The sequence below is a fragment of the Nothobranchius furzeri genome, chromosome 2 (assembly GCF_043380555.1).
Source record: "Nothobranchius furzeri strain GRZ-AD chromosome 2, NfurGRZ-RIMD1, whole genome shotgun sequence".
Lineage (NCBI taxonomy): Eukaryota > Metazoa > Chordata > Actinopteri > Cyprinodontiformes > Nothobranchiidae > Nothobranchius > Nothobranchius furzeri.
Genome location: NC_091742.1, coordinates 24,914,508 through 24,940,452, shown reverse-complemented (window position 1 = coordinate 24,940,452; position 25,945 = coordinate 24,914,508). Strand labels below are relative to the sequence as shown.

The window sequence follows — 25,945 nt, the reverse complement described above, 5'->3', positions numbered from 1 at the left end:
ATAAATATAAAAAAATACCTACTCCTCATGAAATGTATTCTTGTAAATACCCAGCAACCATAAGTATCTGCAATAATGGTGCCCCGCAGGGAACAGTTTTGGCACCACTTTTGTTTACCATCTACACCACAGATTTTTCCTATAACTCTACAAGTTGTTTCCTCCATAAGTTCTCTGACGACTCAGCAATGGTCGACCTCATTACTGACGGGGATGACAAAGAGTACAGGAAGCTGACTCGGGTGTTTGTGGATTGGTGTAAGCAAAACTACCTCCAGATTAACATCGGAAAAACCAAAAAGCTGGTGGTAGATTTTACAGGCAAAGGCACTGTCCAATACATCCACTGAACATCCAAGGAATGGATATTGAAGTTGTTGAGACCTACAAGTACATTGGTGTTCATTTAAATAATAAACTGGACTGGTCATATAACACAGCAGCTCTCTACAAAAAAGGGCAGAGCAGGCTGTACCTGCTGCGGAGGCTTAGGTCTTTTGGAGTCCAGGGTCCACTACTCAAGACCTTTTACAATACTGTTGTGGCCTTGGCAAATTTTTACGTCATGGTTGGCTGGGGTAGCAGCATCTCTGCTAAGGACAGGAAAAGGCTGAGCAGACTGATCCAGAGGGCCAGTTCCGTTCTTGGAGCCCCTCTGGACCCAGTGGAGTTGGTGACTGAGCGGAGAATGGTGGCCAAGCAATCTTCTCTGACAGATAACGTCTCCCACACCATGCAACGCACTCTGGCAGCTCTGAATAGCTCTTTCAGTAGCAGGTTGCTGCATCCACGCTGCATGAGGGAAAGATTCAGAAGATCATTTCTCCCAGCAGTGGTTAGATTTTATAATGAGGCCATTGTAGCTGGCTGTTGAAATGACGAAGATTGTGGTTTTCTTTTGTTAGTTTTTATATTTTTAAATATTACTGTTTTTTATCAAATTATGTGGGGTTTTTTTTGTCTTACATGTTTTTCTGACTGTACTGTCCTCTATGCTGTAATGATGAAATTTCCCACGTGTGGGACTAATAAAGGTATTATCTTATCTTATCATATAAACAATGAAAAATTAATGGTGATGTAAAAAGTGCAACATTCATTTTATAACATTTGGTCTACAAGCTTCTTTAGAGTTCAAGTCCAGCTAGACCAAACACTTGATGCCTATAAGTGCAGCCAAGATCAAAGTGTACTGCTGACAAACAGCTACGATCTACTATCTTAGCAGTTTATTAAAGTTATATTTCAATCCTTTACACATTTATTTTTTTCATATTACATGGTTATTAACAAGAATGGATTTCACCTATATGAGCACAATTTTGTACTTCTGGTGCTCCGAGGGATGAAATCCAGCAGGAAATATTGATAATATGATCTAAAACCGATGGCAATGTAAAAAGCTGCAATCCATTTTCATCTTGTTGATGAGCTGAAAAATACCTTGAGTAAATTGACCTTACTTCATAATTGCTAAAATTGGTTAAAGGGAGATTGTGCAGTTTTATTTTTAGCACCCCCTAGTGTCCAGTTTGTAAAACCAAAAGTAAAACTTATCATCCTGCTGTGCATTCGTCCTTTTAACACCTTAATCTACCAGCTAAAATGTCTCCTCAGCATTCATTAGTTTCTACAGGATTGGTCCATCAATAAATCAATGGTGGTCATGATCTAAAACATGCAGAAAACGTCCTGGAGACTGGAGTTCTTTGAAGTACAGTACAGTATAGCTTTAAAATCACTTAAAAGTCATGATAATTCTTATTATTGTTTTATAAACTTTGACACATTCTCATGTTCTATTTTTTATAAAGTCTTGATAGGCCTGACCTCTGGTTCTACCTATGGAACCAGAAGTGGTACATTCTGTTGCTGCTGGTGAAATTGATGCTTATGAATAACCACAGATAAAATTGGTGCAAATGTTTACAAAAAACTACCAATGAAAACTAGCTATGAAGACCTATAAAAATTTGTTAAACCGAGTTGATTTCAGACAGCTGCTATTTAGAATAGAATATAATAAAAAGAAAAATAATCCTGTTATTATCCCGCAGTGAGGATGGGCAATCACATTCACAAAACAAAGAACAAAAGTTAAGAAAAATAAGGAATAAAAGCCTTTACATTGAACAAAATGAACCTCGGCTGCATTAGGACTAGCCGTTAGCTCGTCAGTCCTGTAAGACGTAAACTTTGTTTCCCTTGAATGGGGGCTGTTCAGAAAGCTATCAGCAAATGAGCAGAAACAAAGCTAACAGCTCTACAAAGTCAACTAAATCAAAAGAAGAAAGGTTATGAGTTGAAGCTACATAAGGGTTCCTTGGTTCAAAAATTAGGTCAGTCATTTTTGTCAGTCTTAAATGTGTCTTGCTTTCATTTTTTAAAGGAAAAATAGGACTGAATTTTCATAGTTTAACTTCAATGTGTATCTACTTGTATTGTCCCTGTGCAATAATTGAAAGTAATCAATTGTGGACAATCACAATAGAAGCTACAGCATGGAGACGATAGGTGAAAACAACTAATCAGGGAGTATTCACCAGAGTTAAATAAACATTTTTGAATAAAGTAAGCTGTAGTCCAGTTATTGTGCAGAAGGGTTACCTTGCAGAGATTGTAAAATAAAATGTTAACTTGAAACATGGATTAGTCCAACCAAACAAACGAAAGAAACATCACAAAGATACTCTAAGGCTCAGAAATAAAGGGCAGTGAGGTCCTAAGCAGTTAGCTGAGGATCATCAGCTCAGAAGCAGAGGCGCAGTGCGCCAGTAGGCAGGGCAGGCAGTTGCTCCAGGCCCCATGGCACCAGGCCCCCCCAGAAGGCCAATCAACTTGGATCATATCAGAATTGCAGCATTAAAAGCTGTCAGTGAGGTTCTTGTACGTGCTGCTACAACCAAGAACCCCCCGCACCGGAGAGCAGGTTTGCTTGCTTGGGGCTCCATGACAACCTTACAGGGCTTTCCATCAGATGTGTAAGCGGAATGTAATGTAATGGATGCATTTTCACAGTGACTTCAGATGTACATAACTTCCTACAGGGAATGTGTCAGAAATGTAGAGGCAAGAGGATGCATTTCACACAGCTAGAACCGCAACACAATAAATCCACGGGAGAATTTCAAGATCATGCGTGATTTTGCAAGTTTACGTGGTAACAAGCAAGGAGAAAAAAAGCAGCATGTATCCAAAAGTCCTTTTTCCATTACTGCCTCAGTGCCGTTGTCTCGCTCTTTTCACGCGAGGGTACACATGAATAAACCCAAGTGCAGGAGACAGGATGACTTGATCCAATACTGAGTTACTTTAATAACAAAAAGTCACCACTTAAGTGGGAAAAAGGACTTCACAGGTCTTACTTGAAACAAAAACTACTAAAGATGAAGATCCACAGACTAAGCAATACTACAGACACCAGCAACACCACACAACAACGCCACACCATGCACTGGAAGCAGCTGCTTAATATACATGGTGTGGCAGTCAGGAAATTGCAGTCAGCTGTGGCACTCCCCGGTGCTCCTCAGAGGGGCAGGAACTGCAGGAAGAGCCACAGCCCACCTGCATAGAGAGGAAACACACATTAAAAACAATCAGGAGGTGTAAACCATAACAGGTCTGCCTTGCGATGCCTCCTTTGGGTGCATTTTTCAAACAGAAAGTGTGGGTGAAGTAATACTCCATCCAGGGTTTGATTTATTTACCCTTTCAGCAACAGGAAATCTGCAGACGTCTTTTATTTTGAAAGTTGCCAGATGCTTTACTGCTCCTATGTATGACTTCCTGTCTTGTCTGATCTGAACTGCTGAGCTTGATGTGTTCTGGAAGTGTAGCAATTAAAAAACACTCAACACTATGCTTCTGGGACACGTTGGCGATGCGCCACTCTGCCAGATGGAAACACACCTATTGATTATAATGGCTGCAATTAGCTTATGCAACAATTATACATTTGGTGGTAAGCTCAAGAAAACAAATTTCAAAGAAATGTAAGTATATTTCTAAATTAATGAACAGAGTCAACAGAAGCAAGATGAGAGCTTGTGCGCTAAATCAATTTGTTGGTAATGTAAAATCATTCTGTTTATTCAAATAAGTTAAAAGTTTGTAACTTATAATCAGGACCAAAGAAAAAGTACTAGAAGTGTATCATAAGTATTGACAGGTCCACAGCTGCACCCTGACAGCATGGTGGAATTTGATTAACTGCTCACATAGAGAAGATGACATCACCCGAGAGAGAGAAAACCATATGTCTGAAAGTGTGGATTGATTATTCATATTTTCTACAGGGAGCTGCATGAAATATCAAGTGTGCCCTTTGACTGGCATTTGGACATGCTGCTCCTACTGATTACCCAGAGTAGCCTGGACTGTATTCTCTGCTAATAGGATACAACTAACATGCTGTTCATTAGACCTGGTAATCAAAGCTACGTGGCCCCTCATTAAACAGTTGCCAATCACATATCTAAGGTCTTCTTGGCTCAGTTGCAAACACAGCAGGCATGTCTGTGCACAAAAGGACAGGAAATTCACGCCTGGCATTCACAGACGTCTAGTTTTTACAATTGTGTGCAAACTGCAAAATTAAAATGTATACATTTTGACTCTGATTACACTTTATTTTTTAGATTTTCCATACCATCAAAAACAAATTATCTTATTATAGAACAAATAAAAACAATCAAATAAATAAACATCTAAACTAAGAAACACGCTTTTCTCTCCGACAGATTTGAAGTAAACATCAACTTGGTCAGATACACTGTAGGATAGCAGGGATGCAGTTTAATCAAATAATAGAGTCATATAAGGGATGCACACCGTCCTGTGGGAGGTGTGTAGGAGTGTGCATTTGCAGTTTATACCGTACGTTACATGCACAGTCAGAAACACACAAGATGCTTCAGGCCATACTAGAATCCTCCTCGCTTCACAAGCAGGACAGCTTTGACCTATTATACTTTCTAGCATTAAAGGTTGTCATTCAAATCCTCTGAAGCAAGTTTAACCTGCAGGTAATTAATAGCCACATATTCAAGTGAGCCACTTCATTAAAAAGGGTTAAAAGGATGGAGAACTTTACTCAACTGAAAGATTTATACTATTGCTGATGCAATACATCTCTTGTGTTTTTTTTCCTCTTAAATGATGGAGGAAAATGATTAGATAGATAAAAACATTTTCTGTGTGTTGCAACAGGAAAGAGTTATTGTTGGTCAGCTTAACAGAGTAACACTTATTTCAACAAATGTGTTCATGGTGGGAGGATGGGGGTCTGGCCATTATGAAGTCCTCTGTATTAATGAACAGCTTGTGAAGAAATTGGTTTTTAATCCAACACAATTTATGAGCCAACAGCTTGTCTCAGAGTTTAGTGTACAGTAGGTAGAAGAATGACGCTGGTTTTAAACACAATAATATAAACACTTTTTATGCTCCCATTTTTATGAGCTGTAACATTTTCTAAATACACAAAAGACCCACTCCTCAGAAATACACCATTGTGTATATTTTAGCTTTTTTAAGTGTTTTATTAGTATTATCTTATCCGGTAACACTGACTACTGTATCAGCTGTGAGGCACTTTGGTCAACTCACGTGAGATTTTTAAATGTACTTGATATGGTACAGTACGGTATGGTGTGGTGTGGTGTGGTTATGGTATGGTATGGTATGGTATGGTATGGTATGGTATGATATGGTATGGTATGATATGGTATGGTATGCTATGGTATGCTACGCTATGGTATGGTATGGTATGGTATGGTATGGTGTGGTATGGTATGGTGTGGTGTGGTGTGATTATGGTATGCTATGGTATGGTATGGTATGTTATGGTATGGTATGGTATAGTGTGGTGTGGTTATGGTATGGTATGGTATGGTATGCTATGCTATGGTGTGGTGTGGTGTGGTGTGGCTATGGTATGGTATGGTGTGGTGTGGTGTAGTGTGGTGTGGTATGCTATGGTATGGTGTAGTGTGGTTATGGTATGGTGTGGTGTGGTGTGGTGTGGTGTGATGTGATGTGGTATGGTATGGTATGCTGTGGTATGGTGTGGTGTGGTGTGGTGTGGTGTGATGTGATGTGATGTGATGTGATGTGGTGTGGTATGGTATGGTATGGTATGGTATGGTATGGTATGGTATGGTATGGTAAGGTATGGTATGCTGTGTGTGGTGTGGTATGGTATGGTATGGTATGGTATGGTCTGGTATGCTGTGGTATGGTATGGTGTGGTGTGGTGTGGTGTGGTGTGGTATGGTATGGTATGGTATGCTGTGTTATGGTGTGGTGTGGTGTGGTTATGGTATGGTATGCTATGGTATGGTGTGGTGTGGTGTGGTGTGGTATGGTGTGGGTATGGTATGGTATGGTTATGGTATTCTATGGTATGGTGTGGTATGGTATGGTGTGGTATGGTATACCCAAAACATTTCAGCACCAACAGTCAAAAAAGTCACAGGGAAGCTCATATACATCCTCGTCATCTTCATCCTCATCAGGATCTGGACCTGACTGCAGTTCGTCATCGTAACCATCTTGAGAGGGAAAATGCTCACATTCAATGGCGTCGTTGCAGAAGGGTTCTGTGTCTTATAAATGATAACACATGTAAAAATACGTATTTATCTTTTAAGGCACAGCCATGAAAACTCAGACTTTTGAATAAAGTTTACTCTGAAGTTAAAGAAAAAGATAGATCACAACATGAAATTGGAAAACACCCAAATTGAGAGACTTGACGGTTTCCAAGTAAAGGTCATTAGCAAAAGACTCGAGACGTTAAACAGATGGGCTCTTACAAGTATAAAAATAATCATGGTTTTAAGAGTGTGGTGGGTAAGAAATCACATTTCAGGGATGTTATTAAAGAATTTCCTTTGAATCCACACTGTGGCTGTGAATGCACATGAAAGAAAAAGCCTGGAGTTGAAAGATATGTTTCTAAATAGCGTCTGGTCTGACAACTCCACTGCTTCCTATAATATGCTATGACTGCTCTCTTCTTATTCAAACAAGAAGAAAATTGATGAAAGACCTTCAAAGTCCTTTCCCAGTGCTGCCTGCTTGGAACTGAGGACGGCTCATCTCCAGTTTGATTACTTTCCGATTCCTCCTTTTTTTCCTCCCTGTTTTGTTGTTTAGTGAGAACAGCAGGCATTGTTTAGAACAGGTGCTATGATCCCCTCTCCTTCTGATTTTAAAATCTCATGAAAATAAAGAAAAATGAGGGAACCCATTCAATCAAACCAGTTTCCATTTAAATTTGAGCGAAATAAACCAAAGCCTGGGCTCAAAAGAAAGATGTTAAAGGGTGAATCCAGCAATTAAAACACATTCTGAATGTCTTTAGTAGGGATGAGCCGGATACTCGTTTCAGACGAGTATCCGGTACGGATAAAGCATTTTTGACGAGTACGAGCATGAAACGAGTAAAACTCATAAATATCTGTGATCGTGCTGAAGGAAAATCCTCATTGGTTAACTGACTGTCTTCACGCTCTGTGATTGGCCAGTCCAATAGAGCGCCCGCCCCTCCCTACACACAAAACTCTGCAGCCGGGAGCTCACGGCTCAAGCCTGATTCATGCTTCTCAGTCAGCTCCGCAAGGGACAGACACGCACGGATTGACGGAAGCGTTTTGCTTCTCCGTCTCCTGGAGTGTTGCAAAGCAATTCCCCGGTAGGACAACAGAGGGCGTAGTGCTGTTCTTTGGTATCCTGTCATGTATCTGGTCCAAGATAGTGTGTTTATATTGTGTTTTTTGTATATAAGAGACTTTTTAACACAGACAAATTTGTCTCTCATCCTCCTCCACCTCTTCATGCGCTCACCACCTCTAAACCCACGTTTCCTGTCATTTCCGTCCACAAATAAAATGCTTGCTGCGCATCTTTTCACTTCTCCAGTCACGGGGGACTTAAACATTCATGTTTTTAGAGTTTTTTCGCGAGGCATTCTTCAAGCTGCTCCGTGTCTGCCGCTAGTTATCCTCGGCTCTCTTTATGTTTTTTGAGGGCGCAATGGTGGCGGTGTAGACGACAGCGGCGCCCTGACCAATCACAAGCTTGCGTTGTCCGTCTCGACTGACGGATGTTTAGAAAGGAGAGCTAGACTCCGTCCGTCCTTGCGGAGCTCTCCAGGAGGCACGCAAGGACGTTGCGTGTCTCCGCACTGACGCAGACGGAGAAGCATGAATCAGGCTTCAGTCCTCGTCCGGTCCATCCACGCACACACACAGACAGTAACGGATCTCTCTGTGCTTGCTTCACTGTTCACGTTTCTTCAGCATTCCCTATGTTTCTTCAGTTTGCTTCTTTTTAAAGTTACTTTAAAGTTACTTTTTTCATAATGTACGTGGTGCATTTGACAAGACAGAGCTGAAAACGACTCGTGCTGCGTCAGTCACTGCCTCCACTCCGGTCGTTTTTTTTTCTTTCCTCTCCCTCTCTCCTCTTCCTCAGGATCCACTCCCTCTTTCCTATTCACACTCTCTCTTTCTTTACATTTTTTAATCACAACTGTCTATTTTTTGCTCATTTTAAATATATTTTAATCATTTTCTAAACTCTTTTTTCTATTTTACATGTTTTGTTTTTGTGAAGAGCCCTGTGATTTTTATCTTGAGAGGCGCTATAGAAAAGATCTTTTCTTCTCTCTCTCTCTTAATTCATGCACTTAAACATTAATGTTCTGATTTTATTGAAAAACTTGTTCTGTAATAGTTCCTTTACTATTGTGATCAAAAACATTTAATCTCAACTCTGAGGCTGCTCTGTAAATAGTTTTCCAGTAAACAATACACATAGCAACTTCTGATCAGACATAAAATAACATATTGGTGTAAACCACACCCACTTCCGGTTAAACAACGCCAACTTCCGGGTTAGGCCACGCCCACTCCGAGTACAGATCCAGGTACAGATAATTTAGATGGTTGAACAGATACAGATACAGACACAGATAGTGGTGTACTCGCTCATCCCTAGTCTTTAGTTTGTATTTTATTATTATTACTATTTTTTTTTTTTTGTGAAGTGAGTTCAGAGGGAAAGCACTTGCATGTAAACAGCAGTGTTGGCTTTAACTGCATGACAGTTTCAATCACACCCACACACCTGTTTTATGTTTTCATATTGTTGAATAACCTTGATAATGCTCATTAAAACACATAGGTTCTTGTTGTTTTCCACACCCAAAATAGGAGTTTGTTGTTCATCTGATATAATGTCTCTAAGCCTTCTCACATTTGGGTTTTTTTCTTTCCTTTTTTTTCTGAGTTAAGATGTAATAATTAAAGGGAAAATGCACACTTCCTGGCAAAACAAAAAAGTGCCAAGGCCACACACTCTAATATTTTGTTGGACCGCCTTTAGCTTTTATTACAGCACACGTTTGCTGTGGCATTGTTTTGATAAGCTTCTGCAATGTTACAAGATTCATTTCCATCCAGGCCCCTTTAGTCCTGGATCACATAGCGTTTCAGAACATCTCCCAGGCTCATCAACTCTCACGAGGAATGAACAGGGCTCACTATGGGACCAGAGATTGTTTTCTGCAGCAATTAACTGAGGCAGAATGTGAAACGTTGCCTTTCCATTTGTCAGGGTTTTCCTTCTACAAAGATGTTTTCAAGTTTAAAAATTGTTAAAACATCACAGTTTTATTTCTGAGCTAAAGAAATCAACTAATGACTCAGCAAATGTATAATTAATATGATAAAGGTCACATATTATGACTTTTCAGGGCTCTGTCGCCACCCCTCCCCTGATTGATCTGCTATAGGCTGAGAAGCTCCGATATCAAAGAGGGGCTTAGAGCAGAGCTGCTGCTCCTTCAGCAGCATCTGAGAGGTGAGTTTTGCATATTGTGTCCCCTTCAAACAAATTCATTTTCTTCAACTTGAAGACAATGGGAAATATAATTGAAGTAAAAGTTATTTCAGCAAATCTAAATCATCTGAGCAGTACACACTAGTTAGTTTCAGAATCTGTACGCATCAATATCTCACGTTTGTGTAGAAGGCTTTGTCTCTCAGAAACGCCGCTTCTCATTTGTAATCCTTTCTCTTCCTCCCAGTGAGTGACTGCTGGAAGAGACAGAGAGGTAGAGGTTGGAATTGAGCGCTGTGTCGTCAATGAGCCCTCTGCTCTCATTTGTGAAAAGGTCTGTAAAGGTGACAAATGAAGCCATGAGGAGAAAGCTAGAAATAAAGAAAAAGTGGGGATGGGAGAGAAAGGATTTATAAAGACAATGTACCTCGGTTTTGGAAGAATTCTCCCCATGCTGTTGCTATTTCGCCACAGAGTCGGGCTCCTGCCTCTAAACGGACCTGTGAGCCATGGAGCTCGGGGATATTAATTTGCAGCCCTAATTTTCTGTGGCAAAAGGAATTGGAGTTATCTCCAAACAAACAAATTGGATCTTACAGCTCCTCTGCATTGCGAGACGTGCCTGCAGGGATGAGCCGAATGAGCTCTGAAAAGCAGAAGAGAACACGACCAAACTTCACAATGTCAGCTTTTCAGTAGCCAATATTTTGAGTGTAAAATGTAAGGAAAGCGGGAAGAAAGGCTGTGTATCATATCTGTGATTGACAGGTGTCTGATGAAGTCCTGAGTGCGACTGATCGCTGAATCTTAACCTTTTAGTCAGGAATGATTGCACCGATACAGAAGACGGCAATGGATAGCAGAGCTAAAAAAAGAAATGGAGTGCAAGGTGAAATTGTTGACATGAAGGTATGATCAATGCTTCTGAACACTCGGACTATTACACGGCCTGTCAGAGTCGCCTCCCACCGTGCCTGCCCTCCCTTCTCATCCGTGTTGTCTATCCCTCTATGATGATAGAAACTGTTTCTGACCCTGCAATGCTTTTTAGCTATTTCTTGACCTCCTTTTTGGATTTCTCTAAAGTCATCAGGTCTAAATGTCAAATGCATAAAATAGGGCACTGAACATGAAATGTCAATACAGAAAATCCCCTTGGTAAAACCAGGGCCGCAGATAGGATTTTCAAACAGGGGGGACAAAGTTCCAATGTACCCTCCCCCAAACACATCACACACACACACACACACACACACACACACACACACACACACACACACACACACATACCTGGAGACAATCCAAAGACTCCTCTGTCGTACTGCTGATGTTGTTTCATCGGCTCCGATACCGAAAGGGGGGTTCAAGGACCTGGCAGTCTGGATCTGTACGGAGGTCTCATCTGAAGGGTATGTGTAGAGCGACAAATATGGCGTCTCATGTGTTTACGAAACTCCAATCATAGCTAAAAGCAAAACATCACAACATCATTTAGACTTGCTTCTCCGGATACGAGAGCTCTGATTACAACATCACTGACACATACACCATTCATCTCATGTCTCATTCACACTAGATCCATTCATCATTTAGAGTTTAGAGTTAGTCTTGCTTAAATGTGTTTAGAAATAAACGTTTTAAAGGTGACTCTCTCTTCTCTTGTCTCTCAGTTAATACAAGTGTTACATAATCCCTGCAATAAAAAGTTCCAATCTTCTGGTTAAAATAACCCAAAGGTCCCCAAGGTTGATTTCATGTTTAGTATGGAATCTTATGCCTTATAAATCTGAGACCATGGCTCTCGACCGGAAAAGGGTGGCTTGCCCACTCCGGGTCGGGAGAGAGGTCCCACCTCAAGTAGAGGAGTTTAAGTATCTCGGGGTCTTGTTCACGAGTGAGGGTAGGAGGGATCGGGAGATCGACAGGCGGATTGGTTCAGTGTCTGCAGTGATGCGGACGCTGAGTCAATCTGTCGTGGTGAAGAGGGAGCTGAGCCAGAAAGCCAGGCTCTCGATTTACCGGTCAATCTACGTCCCAATCCTCACCTATGGTCATGAGCTTTGGGTAATGACCTAAAGAACGAGATCGCGGATACAAGCGGCCGACATGACTTTCCTCCGTAGGGTGGCCGGGCTCAGCCTTAGAGATAGGGTGAGAAGCTTGGACATTTGGGAGGGACTCGGAGTAGAACCGCTGCTCCTCCCCATCGAAAGGAGTCAGTTGAGGTGGTTTGGGCATCTGGTCAGGATGCCTCCTGGACGCCTCCCTGGGGAGGTGTTTCGGGCATGTCCTGCCGGCAGGAGTCCCCAGGACACGTTGGAGAGGTTACATCTCCAATCTGGTCCGGGAACGCCTTGGGGTCCTGCCGGAGGAGCTGGTGGAGGTGGCCGGGGAGAGGACGGTCTGGAGCTCCCTAGTTGGGATGGTGCCCCACGACCCGGACCCAGATAAGCGGAGGAAGACGACGACGACGTCTTATGCCTTATGGTCCATTAATTAGATGAAAATTAACTCTTACAATGGTTGCACAGCTGATGCCAAAATCATGTTTGTGTGCTTGCTGATATTTAAGTATTCTTTACATATGCATGGGTTGAAACGGGGCAGTTGCATGTGGTCCAGTAGCTCATTGAACTCCTGGTAACAGCAGTCCCGTCACAGCTTGCCATCCTGTATTATTGCTGAATTCAGATGTTTTCATCATCAGAACTGGGTTTGATCAGGTTTGATTGACACTGATGTAAAAGTCACAAACAGACCCCGTGCAGAGGGTTTTTAAAACTTGATAAGGGCTCCTCATCACTAATCTATTTTGTATTTAATATTTAAATAATTGGCTGTGTGTCACATATTTACCTGGGATTTTTTCAAAGTGAAGAGGTATTCAGAGTTTGCATTGCAATTGATTTTCATTGTTTATAGCACAGCTTATAGGAGGATCTTTTGTGATGTCAGTGTTTATGATTCTTGTATTGCATCATGGTAGTGTATGTCAAGAAACAATGCACTTTGCCTATAATTTGGTTTTTTTCATGTTTGGAGGAGGATTTAGCGAAGCAGATGGATAATTATTGCTGTGTGGTTCGGCCCGTGGGAGGCTGGATAAATAGTTTTATTGGAGTTTCCTTTGTAAATGACCTCGAAATACGAAAGAGACGAGAGGAAGCGACCCGGACTCTCCAAAGAAAGCCTGGACTCCCGCAGCAACAGACAGTTGGTGAGGCTCATGTAGTTCATGGTAAGTCCTTGTGACTAAGTATTTGTTAATTAGAGAAGATGTTTTTAAAGACATTCATCTTTTTGTGTTTTTAAATTCGCCGAGTTGTGTTGTTTACACGTTTTGATTCAGGTGTCCCAATCTGCAATCATAATCATTGAAGGACATTATGGAAGTTTGACAGCCAAAACATGTATAGAAATAATAAATGTCTTCTTCATACATTCTCCTGCAATGCCCTGGTCCTGTAGAATGAGCCCTGGCATTTTTACTGTGATTGCCTGTTTTTCTGTAAAATCACAGAAAAAGAGAGCTGCTCGGGTCGAGCAGGCTGCTTCATGCGCGTTCACGCTCAGGCATCGCCCGTAGCATTTGCTATTCGTAGCTTTAGCAGCAGAGAGAGAGGCAGTGCCACTTTGTCGCTGTTCCTAACGCCTAGTGATGAACCTAGCTACATTTCTGAGGACACTTATTTCAAATTGGTTTCTTGAACATGCCACCAAGTTCACTGTACCACAACGGCTCTCACAGTCACCAGATCTCAACCCGATAGAGCATCTTGGAATGTGGTGGAATGGGAGCTTGTGCCCTGGATGTGCATCCCACAAATCTCCATCTTTACAGGGTTAATTAAATTTTACTCAGTCCCCTACCACCCTCTGTGGCCAGAATACTGCATTTGCATTGTCAGAGTGCCGGTCTGGCTTATTGGACCATTTTATTTCTGGTGATGTAGTTTAATTTTGTGATGAACCACACCTGTAGACACTAAAGAAGCCTGGGGGTTACGTTTCAGCTTTCAGATTAACAAAGCGCATAGAAATGTTCCTTTTGGTTCTACTAAACGGACACTAGGTGGTGCTAAAAGCAAGCCAAAACTGCCTATTTCTCCTTTAAGCCTGAGAAGGGTGAGGCAATTGACAGGCAACACCTAATTGCAGTGCTACCTGAAATATCAAATTATCAAATGAATGGTATTTTGTATTCAACCACAATTCAAAGGCTACATCTGATACGCATTAGCTGATTTTTAGCTAATCATTTAATTTGTCTCCTCTGAAAATGGTTTTCTTTCCTGCTTTTCTCTTTTTGTCAGTGGGCATCTAAACCATACCAGATACATCAGAAACTGTCTTTTGGGGTGAAACGTATTAAGCATTTCTTTCCAGTGTCCTGAATGTTTCCTTTACAGTCATGTTGTCCTTTCCTTCTAATTAAAACAACTCATTGAATTCCATAGCACTAATCAAAAACATCCCTGCCTTATTCTGTGTTCTTTTGTCTCAGATTTCTGTCTGTCTGCCCTGAAGCTCTTTTGCCTGATGGATGACACTCTAGCTCCGTCACCTGACCTGTCATTTCAATAAACTTGCATTGATTCAGAATTCATCATTTCACACCATCTCTGTAGTTTGTTGCTTTGCCACAAGGTACCTCCGGAGGCTGATAATTGATTTAAATCAGGCAGGAACTAATTCTCTATATGAAGGAGAGCTGCAGATTTTGGCTGTGACGCTGCTGACTAAACCAAAGTATACAGTCGGACCGGGCGGAAGCCGCCCGCGTGCGCTTTCCTCTCCCCGCGCGCGCTTATCTCCATCCGCGTCTCGGAAACCTTCACGCACCAGCAGTCATCCTCTATTCTTTACACAGGGGGTTGCAAGTTTAGTAAGGCGGCAGAAATCCAGTGAGACAGCGAGTTCGTCTTATTCCTAGAGGAGAGAAATTACGCGGCGTCGTTTTAATGTTTGCACTTCAGGAGCGCGCGACTAGTCCGCCCAGAACGGGTTTGTTTCAATGTTAAAGTCTGAGAAATATCTATTTTTATTTCCCGTGGACGAGACCGCCAGCATCCCTGCCGTTGTGATGCACCGGCTGGAACGAGCGAGTCTTTGCTTTCTCGTGACAAAATCTGGACTTTCAAGAACTAAAAGGTAGGAAAGTATTTCATCGTTTACCGCTTTTATTTGATTTCTCCTTTTCGGTTCGAGTTGGCGCACCTTGTCCTCATTAGGGTTGGAACATTTAAACACGTGGTTAGTGGTTTATTCTTTTGAAAGTAGGCAGCTTTTACGCGCAATTTGGCTTTTTTTCTCTCTCACCTTTATGTGATGAAAATAATGAAGTGACATAATGTCGCAGTGCATTGTGTCTTCTGTTATGGAGGAGATGGAGGATGCTGTTCATAAAGAACTCACACACTTTCCACCTGCGACTACTAGACCAAAAAGATTATATATATATATATATATATATATATATATATATATATATATATATATATATATATATCTTTTTTGGGACTTACTGCTGGAATGGAAATTAATCTTAGCTGTTATAGGAAGGATTTCTGTTTTACAGACCAGTCAGAGCAGTTGTTTGGACAAAAAGTGCATGAATTTCCTACCTAGTAAACAAAGAAAAAAGGAAGAAAAAAAACAGGCATCAAAAAAGGTGTTGTTGTACTTTTTCATTCCCTTCACGCAGTAATATCACACTTAAGTGGTTCATCAAATATTTAATAGCTTTGCCAAAATCCATAGAGACATTCAGAAAAAGGTTATGCACTCGACTACTCTACAGTGCATGCGATTGACTTACTTTAACCTGCTGTAGGTTTGACCTGAAAGCAGTTCTTAATAATAAAGTTGTTGTGTGATGAAGCTGCACGATGTTTGTTGAAATACACAGAAAAAAAACAGCTTTTGATTGAAATTGGCCTCGAGATTTATTCTTTTGGGCAGTGAACGCATCATTGCCATTTGCCAAACACACACACACACACACACACACACACACACACACACACACACACACACACACACACATGTATGTATATATTAGCTAAGAGCTAATTCATGCTAATGTTGGTGGATGCAGAAGTTTTTATTTCCTTGATATTTGGAAGTTATTTGGAATTTTCAGAACTAAATCTGCAGGCATGATTACAGTTCTTTAGGATAAATCAGAATCTGTCATAACCAACGACGAAGAGTTAGAGCACTTCAAAAACAAGAAATTGGTGTCATCACTTAAAATCCAAATAGATGCATCCTTAGATTTTTTTAGTTTTTGTTTAATTTATTTTGGTCTACAAATACATCGTTGCCCACATGCGCTTAAAATACCCTGCATTTTAATTAATCCATGAACCTAACCTAAGTAATAACAGCTCTCATATGGAAGTTTTTTTATAGAACCCTAATTCAATTCATTGTGATCAGCAAATGAAAAAAAAAAGATTACTAATTATGAATCTTTAAGACAGATCGATGAAGACTATAAAGGTATCTGAAATCGGTTTCAATCCTCATAAATCAGACTTCTCTAGATTTTAGAAGGATGCAATTTTTTTTGTGATGTTATTGGCTAAGATATTCATGATCCTCACAGTGTTCTTTGTGTTCTTTAAGAAGCTCCTCAACCTTTTGTATGAATCTTATGTCTACCATCATCTAGGTGTGGACATGCACCTTTAAATATGTGTCAGTTGAAATATAAAAATTGCTTCCAATAAATGTGCTGCTTTTTTCACCACGGGTGGATATGTGGTCCATCCACACCATCTACAGCACCGTCTGAATTCTGGTGCCTCGTCGTTCCCTCCTGGAGTCTGTTATCAATAAAGGCAGTGAAGTCTACTCAGACACAGCCAGCCTCATGGAAAACAAACCACTCCAGCAAAATGTGAGCGTGACTGCTTCTGACAACACCCTCCCCTTGAATAATTCAAACACACAGGACAGAAAAGGTGGAATTGCACATTGAGGAGCACTGTAAATCATCTCAGCAGATTTGTGGAGAAACAGTAAGCGAAGAGGTAAAGCAGACAGGTCTCCTGAGGTGTTCGTGGAGGGTACTGAGGGTTTTTTAGACAAGAGGGCAGTGGCTGCTCACACAGGAATTGGCTTCAGATTAATTTCAAGTGGATTATGATATTTTACCCGGTCGCCTTTGATGGTGATGGTTCAAAAAGGATCAGTCAACATCGCTCATTTAACAATTTTCCATAATCGGAAGAGTGCACAGACGAATGGCACATGTGCTTGCTCTCGCTCATTATCCAGATTTGTTGCCGTAGATGACAATCTGAAGTTGCCTTATTATACGCGTGAAGCTTCTAAAATTAAATTACGCAGATATGGAGTTGTCACTGAGCGCAGAGAGCAGAGCTCCACATGTGGTCTCTGGGAAGAAGTGGTGGATGAACTGCGGCGGTAAACATTTCAGGCACATTGGTATTCTGCGGCATCTTGCCACGCCAGTCTAGCGGCCTTGCTGATGATGCTCGCTTTCTGCTTGGGGGTCAGAGGTCTGACGGAGATTGGCAGGAGGCTGAGAGGGGAAAACAAACTGCGCTGCCTGGAGCCTAATTGGGTTCAAGTGCTGGGATGTGTGGGTGATTGGCATGTCGGTGTTACCAGCCTTTTTTTTTTATCTCCACGCTCACATTTACAGGTTGTTCTCTAATCTCCAAACACCTCTTCAGTCACCTTTTGCTGCAGCACACAGGCATATTTGTCACTACCCATTGCATCACCAAACGCTCTGCCTCATTCGCTTCCAGCCGTACTGCCCAGCTCTTTCTACCTCTCAGCCTCTGCTTTCTGCCAGCCTGCCCAAACGCGTTTCAGCCAGAGAATCACATATAATTGTGATCTTGCTTTATTTTCCTCCCCTCCTCTCTCGGTCTTTTTGTTACTCCGTGTTTGCCCAAAAACGTCCTCCCGCTCTTGCATACATGTGTGCATTCAAACGCCTCCGAATGAGTGTGCACACACTCACACATAGAAATAAAAAAGGAGAGGTTATTTATTTCTCACTTTTATCCTTGCTGATTCTGAGGTGTCCTACATTGCTCAGCTTGCACCAAAATAGCTTATTCACACTTTAATTCCCATTTGCTGGGGAAAAAAAAAGCAGCAACAACATTTCAAAGCATGACAACATCATAACGATTTCCAAGAGCATCCCTAAGTAATGACATGAGAGGTAATCCACTGTCGGCTTAGCTTCAGCACATAGGAGGAATGCTGCTGCAGCTAAAGCTACTAATTTCATGGGAATCATTGTACTTTTAAAAGCTGTGTTTAAACTACTTTGGTTACCAGCTACTTCCTGTTTTCAGACCACAGATCTCCTTCAAGCTAATGCTAAAACACATATTTAGGTATGTATAAATTAGGGCTGAAACGATTCCTCGAGTACCTCGAATAATTCAAGTACAAAAAAGCCTCGAGTCAAATTCTCTGCCTCGAGGATTCGTTTAATTCATATTTAATGAATTCATGGCTTTGCAATCGCCCGGGGTCATGTTTCACCTGGACTAAAATAAGTGACGCACATACACACTGCACTGAATGCACACGCGAGTAGCAAATGTAGCTTAACTTTCTCTTAAGCCATGGCGGACAACGTGGACCCCGGCGGAGTGCGAAAAAGACTGGAAATGTCAAAGGTGTGGGGCCATTTTTCACGTCGTAAGGCGGAAAACGTAGTCCAGTGTAAATACTGTAAAATGGATTTAGCCTACCACATAGTGATGGGAATTCCGGCTCTTTTTAGAGAGCCGGTTCTTTTGGCTCAGCTCACCAAAAAGAGCCGGCTCTTTCGGCTCCCAAGTGGCTCCTTAGATTTTCTGTTGCATAAAGTATATTTATCACCAAAAATAATGCAAAACTATATGTAAAATGATTTAATAATGTAAAAAAATGCAATATATCAAATATTTATCATTTATATGGATTTATTAACTGAACACTTTAAGAAATCTCAACTTAAGGAGTTACAAAAATAAGTGCAAAAGAAGGCTATAAAAATAATGTGATAATATTTATACACTGTACCTGTCTGCACTGATCTCCACAGTGACCTGCTCAAATAGCTCCAGAATAGTGCATGCTTCCTGCAGTACGTCCCATTCCTCTTGGCTCAGTTGATTGACAGGTGCATTGATGACAGCCAGGGTTGAGATCACTGCATCCTTGGACTCCAGGATCCGTTTCAGCATGTAAAAGGTGGAGTTCCACCGAGTAACACAGTCTTGTTTGAGTTTCAGCTCAGGCATGCCCATCTGCCGTTGAGTTGACTTGAGCTTCTCTCTGGCTGTGGTACTCCTGTGGAAGAATTCCACTATTGCCTTTACTTTGTCCACAGTCGGCTTCATCACCTTCAGAGCACCTCTCACGAACAGGTTGATAGTGTGTGCCAGGCACGGGTGGTGGGTCCATTTCAGGATTTGAATTGCTTTAGTTATATTAGTGGCCTAGTGGTAGCGTGTCCGCCCTGAGACTGGGTGATCAGGGTTCGATTCCTGGTCGGGTCATACCAAAGACTTTGAAAAAATGGGACCCAATGCCTCCCTGCTTGACACTCAGCATTAAGGGGTTGGATTGGGGGGTTAAACCACCAAATAGTTCCCGGGCGCGGCTGTGTCTGCAGCTCACCGCTCCCCCAGGGGATGGGTCAAATGCGGAGAACAAATTTCGCACACACATCAGTGTGTGTGACAACTAATGGAACTTTAACTTTAACTTAACTTTTAGCTGCATTGTCACTAACACAGCAAACCACTTTGTTTTCCACACCCCACTCTTTTGCCACTTTGAGCAGCTCTTCTGCTAAGTTCTCAGAAGTGTGTCTGGCACTGAACTCAAAACAATCCAGCAGACATGACACCATTTTGTAATTTTCAACAAAATGGCATGTGACTGACATATATGATGTAGTGGTTCGAGATGTCCAGCAGTCAGTTGTTAAACAAACAGCTGTGGAATTGTTTACCCTTTCTTGGAGTAAAGCACGTTCTCTATCATATAGGCCTGGGATGATTTTTTGAGAAAGTGTTTTTCTACTTGGAACTGCATACATTGGATTGAGAGCATGGGTGTAGCTTCTGAATCCTCTGTCATCCACAATTGAGAATGGCTGAAAATCCCGTGCAACCATTTTTCCAAGTTCCTCATCAATTGCGTTCTGTCTGGCTGGGGTCATAGCCTTTTGCAGAAACTGGCTCATAGAGCTCTGGGTAGGTGGAGGTGGTTGTGGTGGTGCATTGCAAGATGCTGTAGACACTGCAGCAGCAACAGTTGCAGTAGACACACTGGCACCTTCATTTGCAGGTTGCCTTGCTTGTCTTATTTCTTCTAACAGCACAGATGGATGAACAGTTTTCATGTGCCTGTGCAGGTTATTTGTGGAGCCTGCTCTATATGATATCTTCACCCTGCACACATTACACTCGGCCCTTGAGCTGTTTATAATACTGAAATGGGTCCAAATTTGGCTCTGTTTTCGACTGCTGTCGCTCATTTTCTCACCGTAGCCGCACTGTCCTCTCTCTCGCTCGTCTTTTTCCTCCTCCTCCTACTCCTCCTTCTGCTCATTCCCTCTCGTCTCCCTCCACCCGCATGTGCTCTGCTGTGTGTCTGTCTGATCCTCCCTCTTCCCCGCCCCTACTGCTCTGTGTGTGGACAGTCTGGACACGCAGTTACACATGTTGACCAATCGCCTGTAGATTTCGCTTAGGTGGGGGTGGGGTGGGGTAGGGGTGGGGGGTGGGGGGTTGGGGGTTGGACGGGACGGGACGGCTCCCAATGACGAGCCGGCTCCCGTCGGTCACTTCAAAGAGCCGGCTCTTAGAACCGGTTAGTTCGCGAACGACGCATCACTACTACCACAACACCACATCCTCCGTGCTGCAGCACCTGACCAGGAAACATCCACATGTAAATATCACTTCTGCAAGCAGACTCGGAGGTCCGCTATATATTCTGCGGACACTGTGCGACTTTTTCGTTTGTAGCGCTCAGTTTCAGCTCACACTGTGTGTCTGCTAGCAACACGTCAGACTTAAAATGTGTTAAAAAAAATAGCAGTTTTTACACAACATGTCGGACTTTTTATTATGTTATTGATATTTGTTGTCCCTCGGGATTGCTGCAGGAGGACACGGGTATTTATGAGTGGTGGAGAAAAACAAAAGAAAGTAAATAAATGTTTTGTGATCAGTATAATTTGACATAACCAGGGCAAACATGCTTTCTTGACAATCCTTGTTAGTGTGAGAAAAAAGTGTAGAAATTAAAACGGACGTGTGTTAATAGGGAAACAGCTGGCGAACTGTTTGCGCTTGCTCCGTGAGCGGGCTAGCAGATTCTCGCACGACGGGAAAATCGGCCCAGGTTGTATACTTATTTTTTGCACAGACATTTGTTTACTGTGAACTAAAGTTGAAGTGCTGAAGTTTTGAAAACTCATTTTGAATAAAACTTGAAGAATAACTGGCAATTGCGTGCTCTTTTCAAGAGGTCTTTCATATTTTATAACATGCTATTTGATAAAATGGTTTACAAACACAAAAGGGTCATTTATTAGAGTACTCGATTAATCGATAAAAGATTCGATGGAGTACTCGATTACAAAAATATTCGATAGCTGCAGCCCTAGTATAAATGTAGCAGATTTATTCAGCCATATAGAAATCTCACACATATACTCAACTTTCATTTACAGGGATTCTTTGCAATTTTTTTCACATTTTAAAATAATTTTCTTGAGCCATTATGTGCTCAAATGATACTTTACAGGTTTAATGAAAGACCGCCCATCCCCTGTCGCCCCCCGTGGGCAGAATATTGCACTTGCAACTTCAGAGTTGCCGGTCTGGTCTGTTGGACTTGAACTGTGGAAATTGAGCTGATATACTTGACACTGCAGTCTGGTTCCATCACATTTCCTGCATGCTTTATATCATGAACACAGCTGATTTATTTAATTTAGTGATGAATCATTCCTGTAGACACTAACGAAGCTTGGAGAGACATGTCAACTGTTAGATTATGGCATTAAAAAGACGCAAGTACACCTGGCTGCAGCATGCAGAAAGGGGTGGCATCGGGCCAGTTGTCAGACCCATATGAACTAAGGCTGTTACTAGTTAACATTTGTTGATTCTCTGATCTTTGTTCAAATTAAGCAAGATAAGTATAATTTGCTAAAAGACAAGGTCTGAATTTATATCCCAAAATAAAAAGGTTCCTTTTAGCGAATCCCTGCCCATAGTTGCTCCGAGTTCTATTTTGCATTATCTATGGTAGTCCAGTGGTATTACTGTTTTACTTTTGTTTCGTTTCCCCCTCTGCTGACGCTGGTTCAACTCTAGGTGGTGTCGGCAGTAATTTAGTTAGCCAGCTGGAACAGATTTCCTTTATTTATTTATTTGTTTGTTTGATTATTGGAAGGATTGGAAGGATTTTATGAAATGTTGGTGAATGTATATGTTTGAAATAAAATGAACTGAACTGAATTATGTTCTGAAAGATTTTTAATTGGATCATTTCTAAGCAGCATTTTAGTTGAGACTCTGCTCACACATGGACTCGCACTGGCTAAATAAACAAATAAAGTAAAGAACAAACAGATTAAACCTTAGATTTTAAACACCAATAGAGAGTTGAGAACATAATACTGGCAAGTGTTGCTAAAAAATAAAAACAAAAGTTGATGCTGCGGCCGTGAGACGAACCTCCGCAAAACTAGACTCCAATCAGACCTAGACTGTAACTACTGCAACACTGAATCTAATACACTGTAAATAATGCCTAGTTTACATACCCCTTGCTGTCACGGGTGACTTAGTAGACTAGGTCATTATCTTGCTGGTAGTAACCAACGATGGTGTCTGCCACACTAGATAAAAAGACAGAAATATAATTGACATGGTTTAATTTAAAATAATATAATGTATTATACTGCTGTTCACTGGATAATTTCTTTTGTTTGAAGTAATCACTGGAAAACCTAGACATGGTTGTGGGTGAAAATCCCAGTAAATCAGCAGTTTCTGAAACACTTTGACGAGCCCGTTTGGCAGAAAAACCATGCTACATTCCAAATCACTTAAATCTAATTATTATGCTTGCTTTGTTGGACAGTAATTCATCTTTACCACATCTAGATGCCTAAAAGCAGTAAGTTGTGGCCTTGTGATAGGCTAAATAGATAATTGATAATTGAAGGCATTCTTACGTTATTCCTTAGTCCTTTAGATGCTTCTATAGCATTTCTCTGAACCTTCTGAACTGAAATGACTTTGCAGGACACACGTCTTTCTATTTAGCTGATGGTGAACGACACAACAAAGTCCAAGTACTAAAGCACAAAACATTGTCCAAATACTTGTTCTAACACAAAAGTGGTTCCTAATCATCAAATAAACTTCTAGATCATCTGTCAATCTAAGTGCAACAGTCCCATGTAGAAATCGAAAACCCTTAGAGAAGGGCAGCCATCAGTGTAGGACTCCACTGATCAGACCTTTATGGACAAGTGGCCAGACAGAAGACATTTCTTGCTAAAGGGCAACTTACTCTGACAAATGGCCCCAGAATGGCTGTCATACTAATAAATATAGAATATTATGCCTCAGTCAGTGCCTGATGTCCTCCAGAATGAATGCATCATGAAATCTATGAAGTGATGGCATTATTATATTCAAAGATGGCAATGGTTTGCCCCTATTCTGGTTTGTGTCTCTGACTAGAACAGAGACCAGCAAGGAAAAAAACAGCAGGAATTGTTTTGTTAGAAACATGACATGCTGAATGTTCAGAGATCGTGTTTGATGCTGGACAAACTCGTAATCCTCTTGTTCCACCTCTAAAGGAAATTTTCTACCAGGCATTTGGGTGAGGCCACTTTCTTAGGCAGCTACCAATACTACCAATTAATACCAGTTTTCTACATAAGGAGTAACTGAAAATACTTATTTTGATACACATGCTGTTAGCAGAGTGTGGTGGTGTGCTGGGCAAGGGTTTAAACAGAGCAGTGTTGATTCTAGCTTGATGCTAGGATCTCTCAGACGTTATGAGCTAAAGTGACTGGAGTAAAAAAAACATGGTGGAGCAGGAGCATGAAGTGTGCCACTTTCACCTCACTGCCTGACTGGCTAGATGTAGCATTCAACTGGCAGCACATTTGGGTTTTCGTTAATGTCATTTATCATTGTCACATTTAATTAAGCGATAGAAAAATATTCACAAAAAGGGTCACATTGTCAGTTATCTAATAGCGCAAGGAGAAGAGACAGTTTTGACCCACAACTGAGAGTCGTCAGTGGATGATGGTCTGACTATTGTAGTAACCACGCTCGCTGTGGAACAGGCAGTGGGTGAGGTGCATTGTGGGTAACAGGTTTTCACAGGGTTGTGTGGATTTGGTTAGTCTCGTGTTCAGTTTTCTGATTGTACTATTTTTTGTTAATGTTGTTTTGCACCATGAAAAGGGGTTTCATGCTGAGCAATGGGACTGTGGTGCCATTTGGCTGTTTCATAATGCGGGGCTCTGTAATCTCTGAAATCAGTGTCATTTCTCCTGCTGGGTGCTGTGAGCATTGTGCTCTTCCCAACGTTGGAACGGCAGTCACCGGGCTATTAATTCACACAAATCTGAAGACTTGCCAGGCTAGGAGAACACAAGTATCCCAATGGTAATTTGAAATTAACTGTGTTCTAAATACCCTGTTTAAACATAGTAACTGTAATGGAATACAAGTACTCATAACTAGTAATCTAAATAGTATTCTGTTACTCCCTAACACTGGACACCAGTGAGATGCTGATGAAGGTTCTCAGTGATCCAGCAGCCAGAGCAGGTTATTATTAGCATCCAGACAGCAAATGAATCAGACATTCATGAAGCCACTGCGAACGGATCCCACTCTCAACTACAGTCAGACTGATATATAAATTGGGCTGCATGGTGGCACAGTTGTTAGCGCTGTTGCCTCGCAGCACGAAGGTTGCAGGTTCGAAACTCTGCAGCGGTCTTTCTGCGTAGAGTTGCGTGTTCTCCCCATACATGCGTGGGTTTCCTCTGGGTACTCCGGTTTCCCCCACAGATCACAACATTCCCTATAGGTTATAAATTGTAGGGCTGCAGCTATCGAATATTTTTGTAATCGAGTACTCTATCGAATCTTTTTTTCGATTAATTGAGTACTCTAATAAATTACCCTTTTGTGTTTGTAAACCATTATATGAAATAGCATGTTATAAAATATGAAAGACCTCTTAAAATGAGCAAGCAACTGCCAGTTATTCTTCAAGTTTTATTCAAAATTAGTTTTCAAAACTTCAGCACTTCAACTTTACTTCACAGTAAACAAATGCCTGTGCAAAAAATAAGTATACAACCTGAGCCGATTTTCCCCTCGTGCGAGAATCTGCTAACCTGCAAGCCAGAGGATAGCTGTTGAAGTAGAGCTGCGAGCGGCTGCGGCCCAAACAGAACTAGAACCGCTCACGGCGCATGCGCAAACAGCTCGCCGGCTGTTTCCCTATTAACACACGTCCGTTTTAATTTCTACACTTTTTTCTCACACAATAACAAGGATTGTCGAAAGCATGTTTGTCGTGGTTTTGTCAAACTATACTGATCACAAAACATTTATTTACTTTCTTTCGTTTTCCTCCGCCACTCATAAATACCCGTGTCCTCCTGCAGAAACCCAGAGGGACAACGGACATCAATAACACAATATAAAGTCCGACGTGTTGTGTAAAAACTGCTATTTTTTTTAGCACATTTTAAGTTCGACGTGTTGCTACCAGATGTATGGTGTGAGCTAAAACTGAGTGCTACAAACGAAAAAGTCGCAGTGTCTGCAGAATATATAGAAATACAGGCTAAAATGCATTATCTTGTAGAGGCTCTGAGTCCGCTTGCAGAAGTGACATTTACAGATGCTGCAGCACGGAGGATGTGGTGTTGTGGTAGGCTAAATCCATTTTACAGTGTTTATACTGGACTACGTTTTCCGCCTTACGACGTGAAAAATGGTCCCACAACTTTGACTTTTTCTGTCTTTTTCGCACT

General features: G+C 41.5%; 1 protein-coding gene across 1 annotated transcript in view; it reads left to right on the top strand.

Annotated features, from left to right (window-relative positions):
* Nucleotides 1–14,498: 14,498 nt before the first annotated feature.
* syndig1l (synapse differentiation inducing 1-like) overlaps nucleotides 14,499–25,945 on the top strand; it is a 65,725-nt gene continuing 54,278 nt past the window's right edge. Inside the window, exon 1 of the mRNA XM_054748459.2 lies at nucleotides 14,499–15,000. The gene's annotated coding sequence lies outside the window, so the exon portion shown is untranslated. The remainder of the gene's footprint in view (nucleotides 15,001–25,945) is intronic.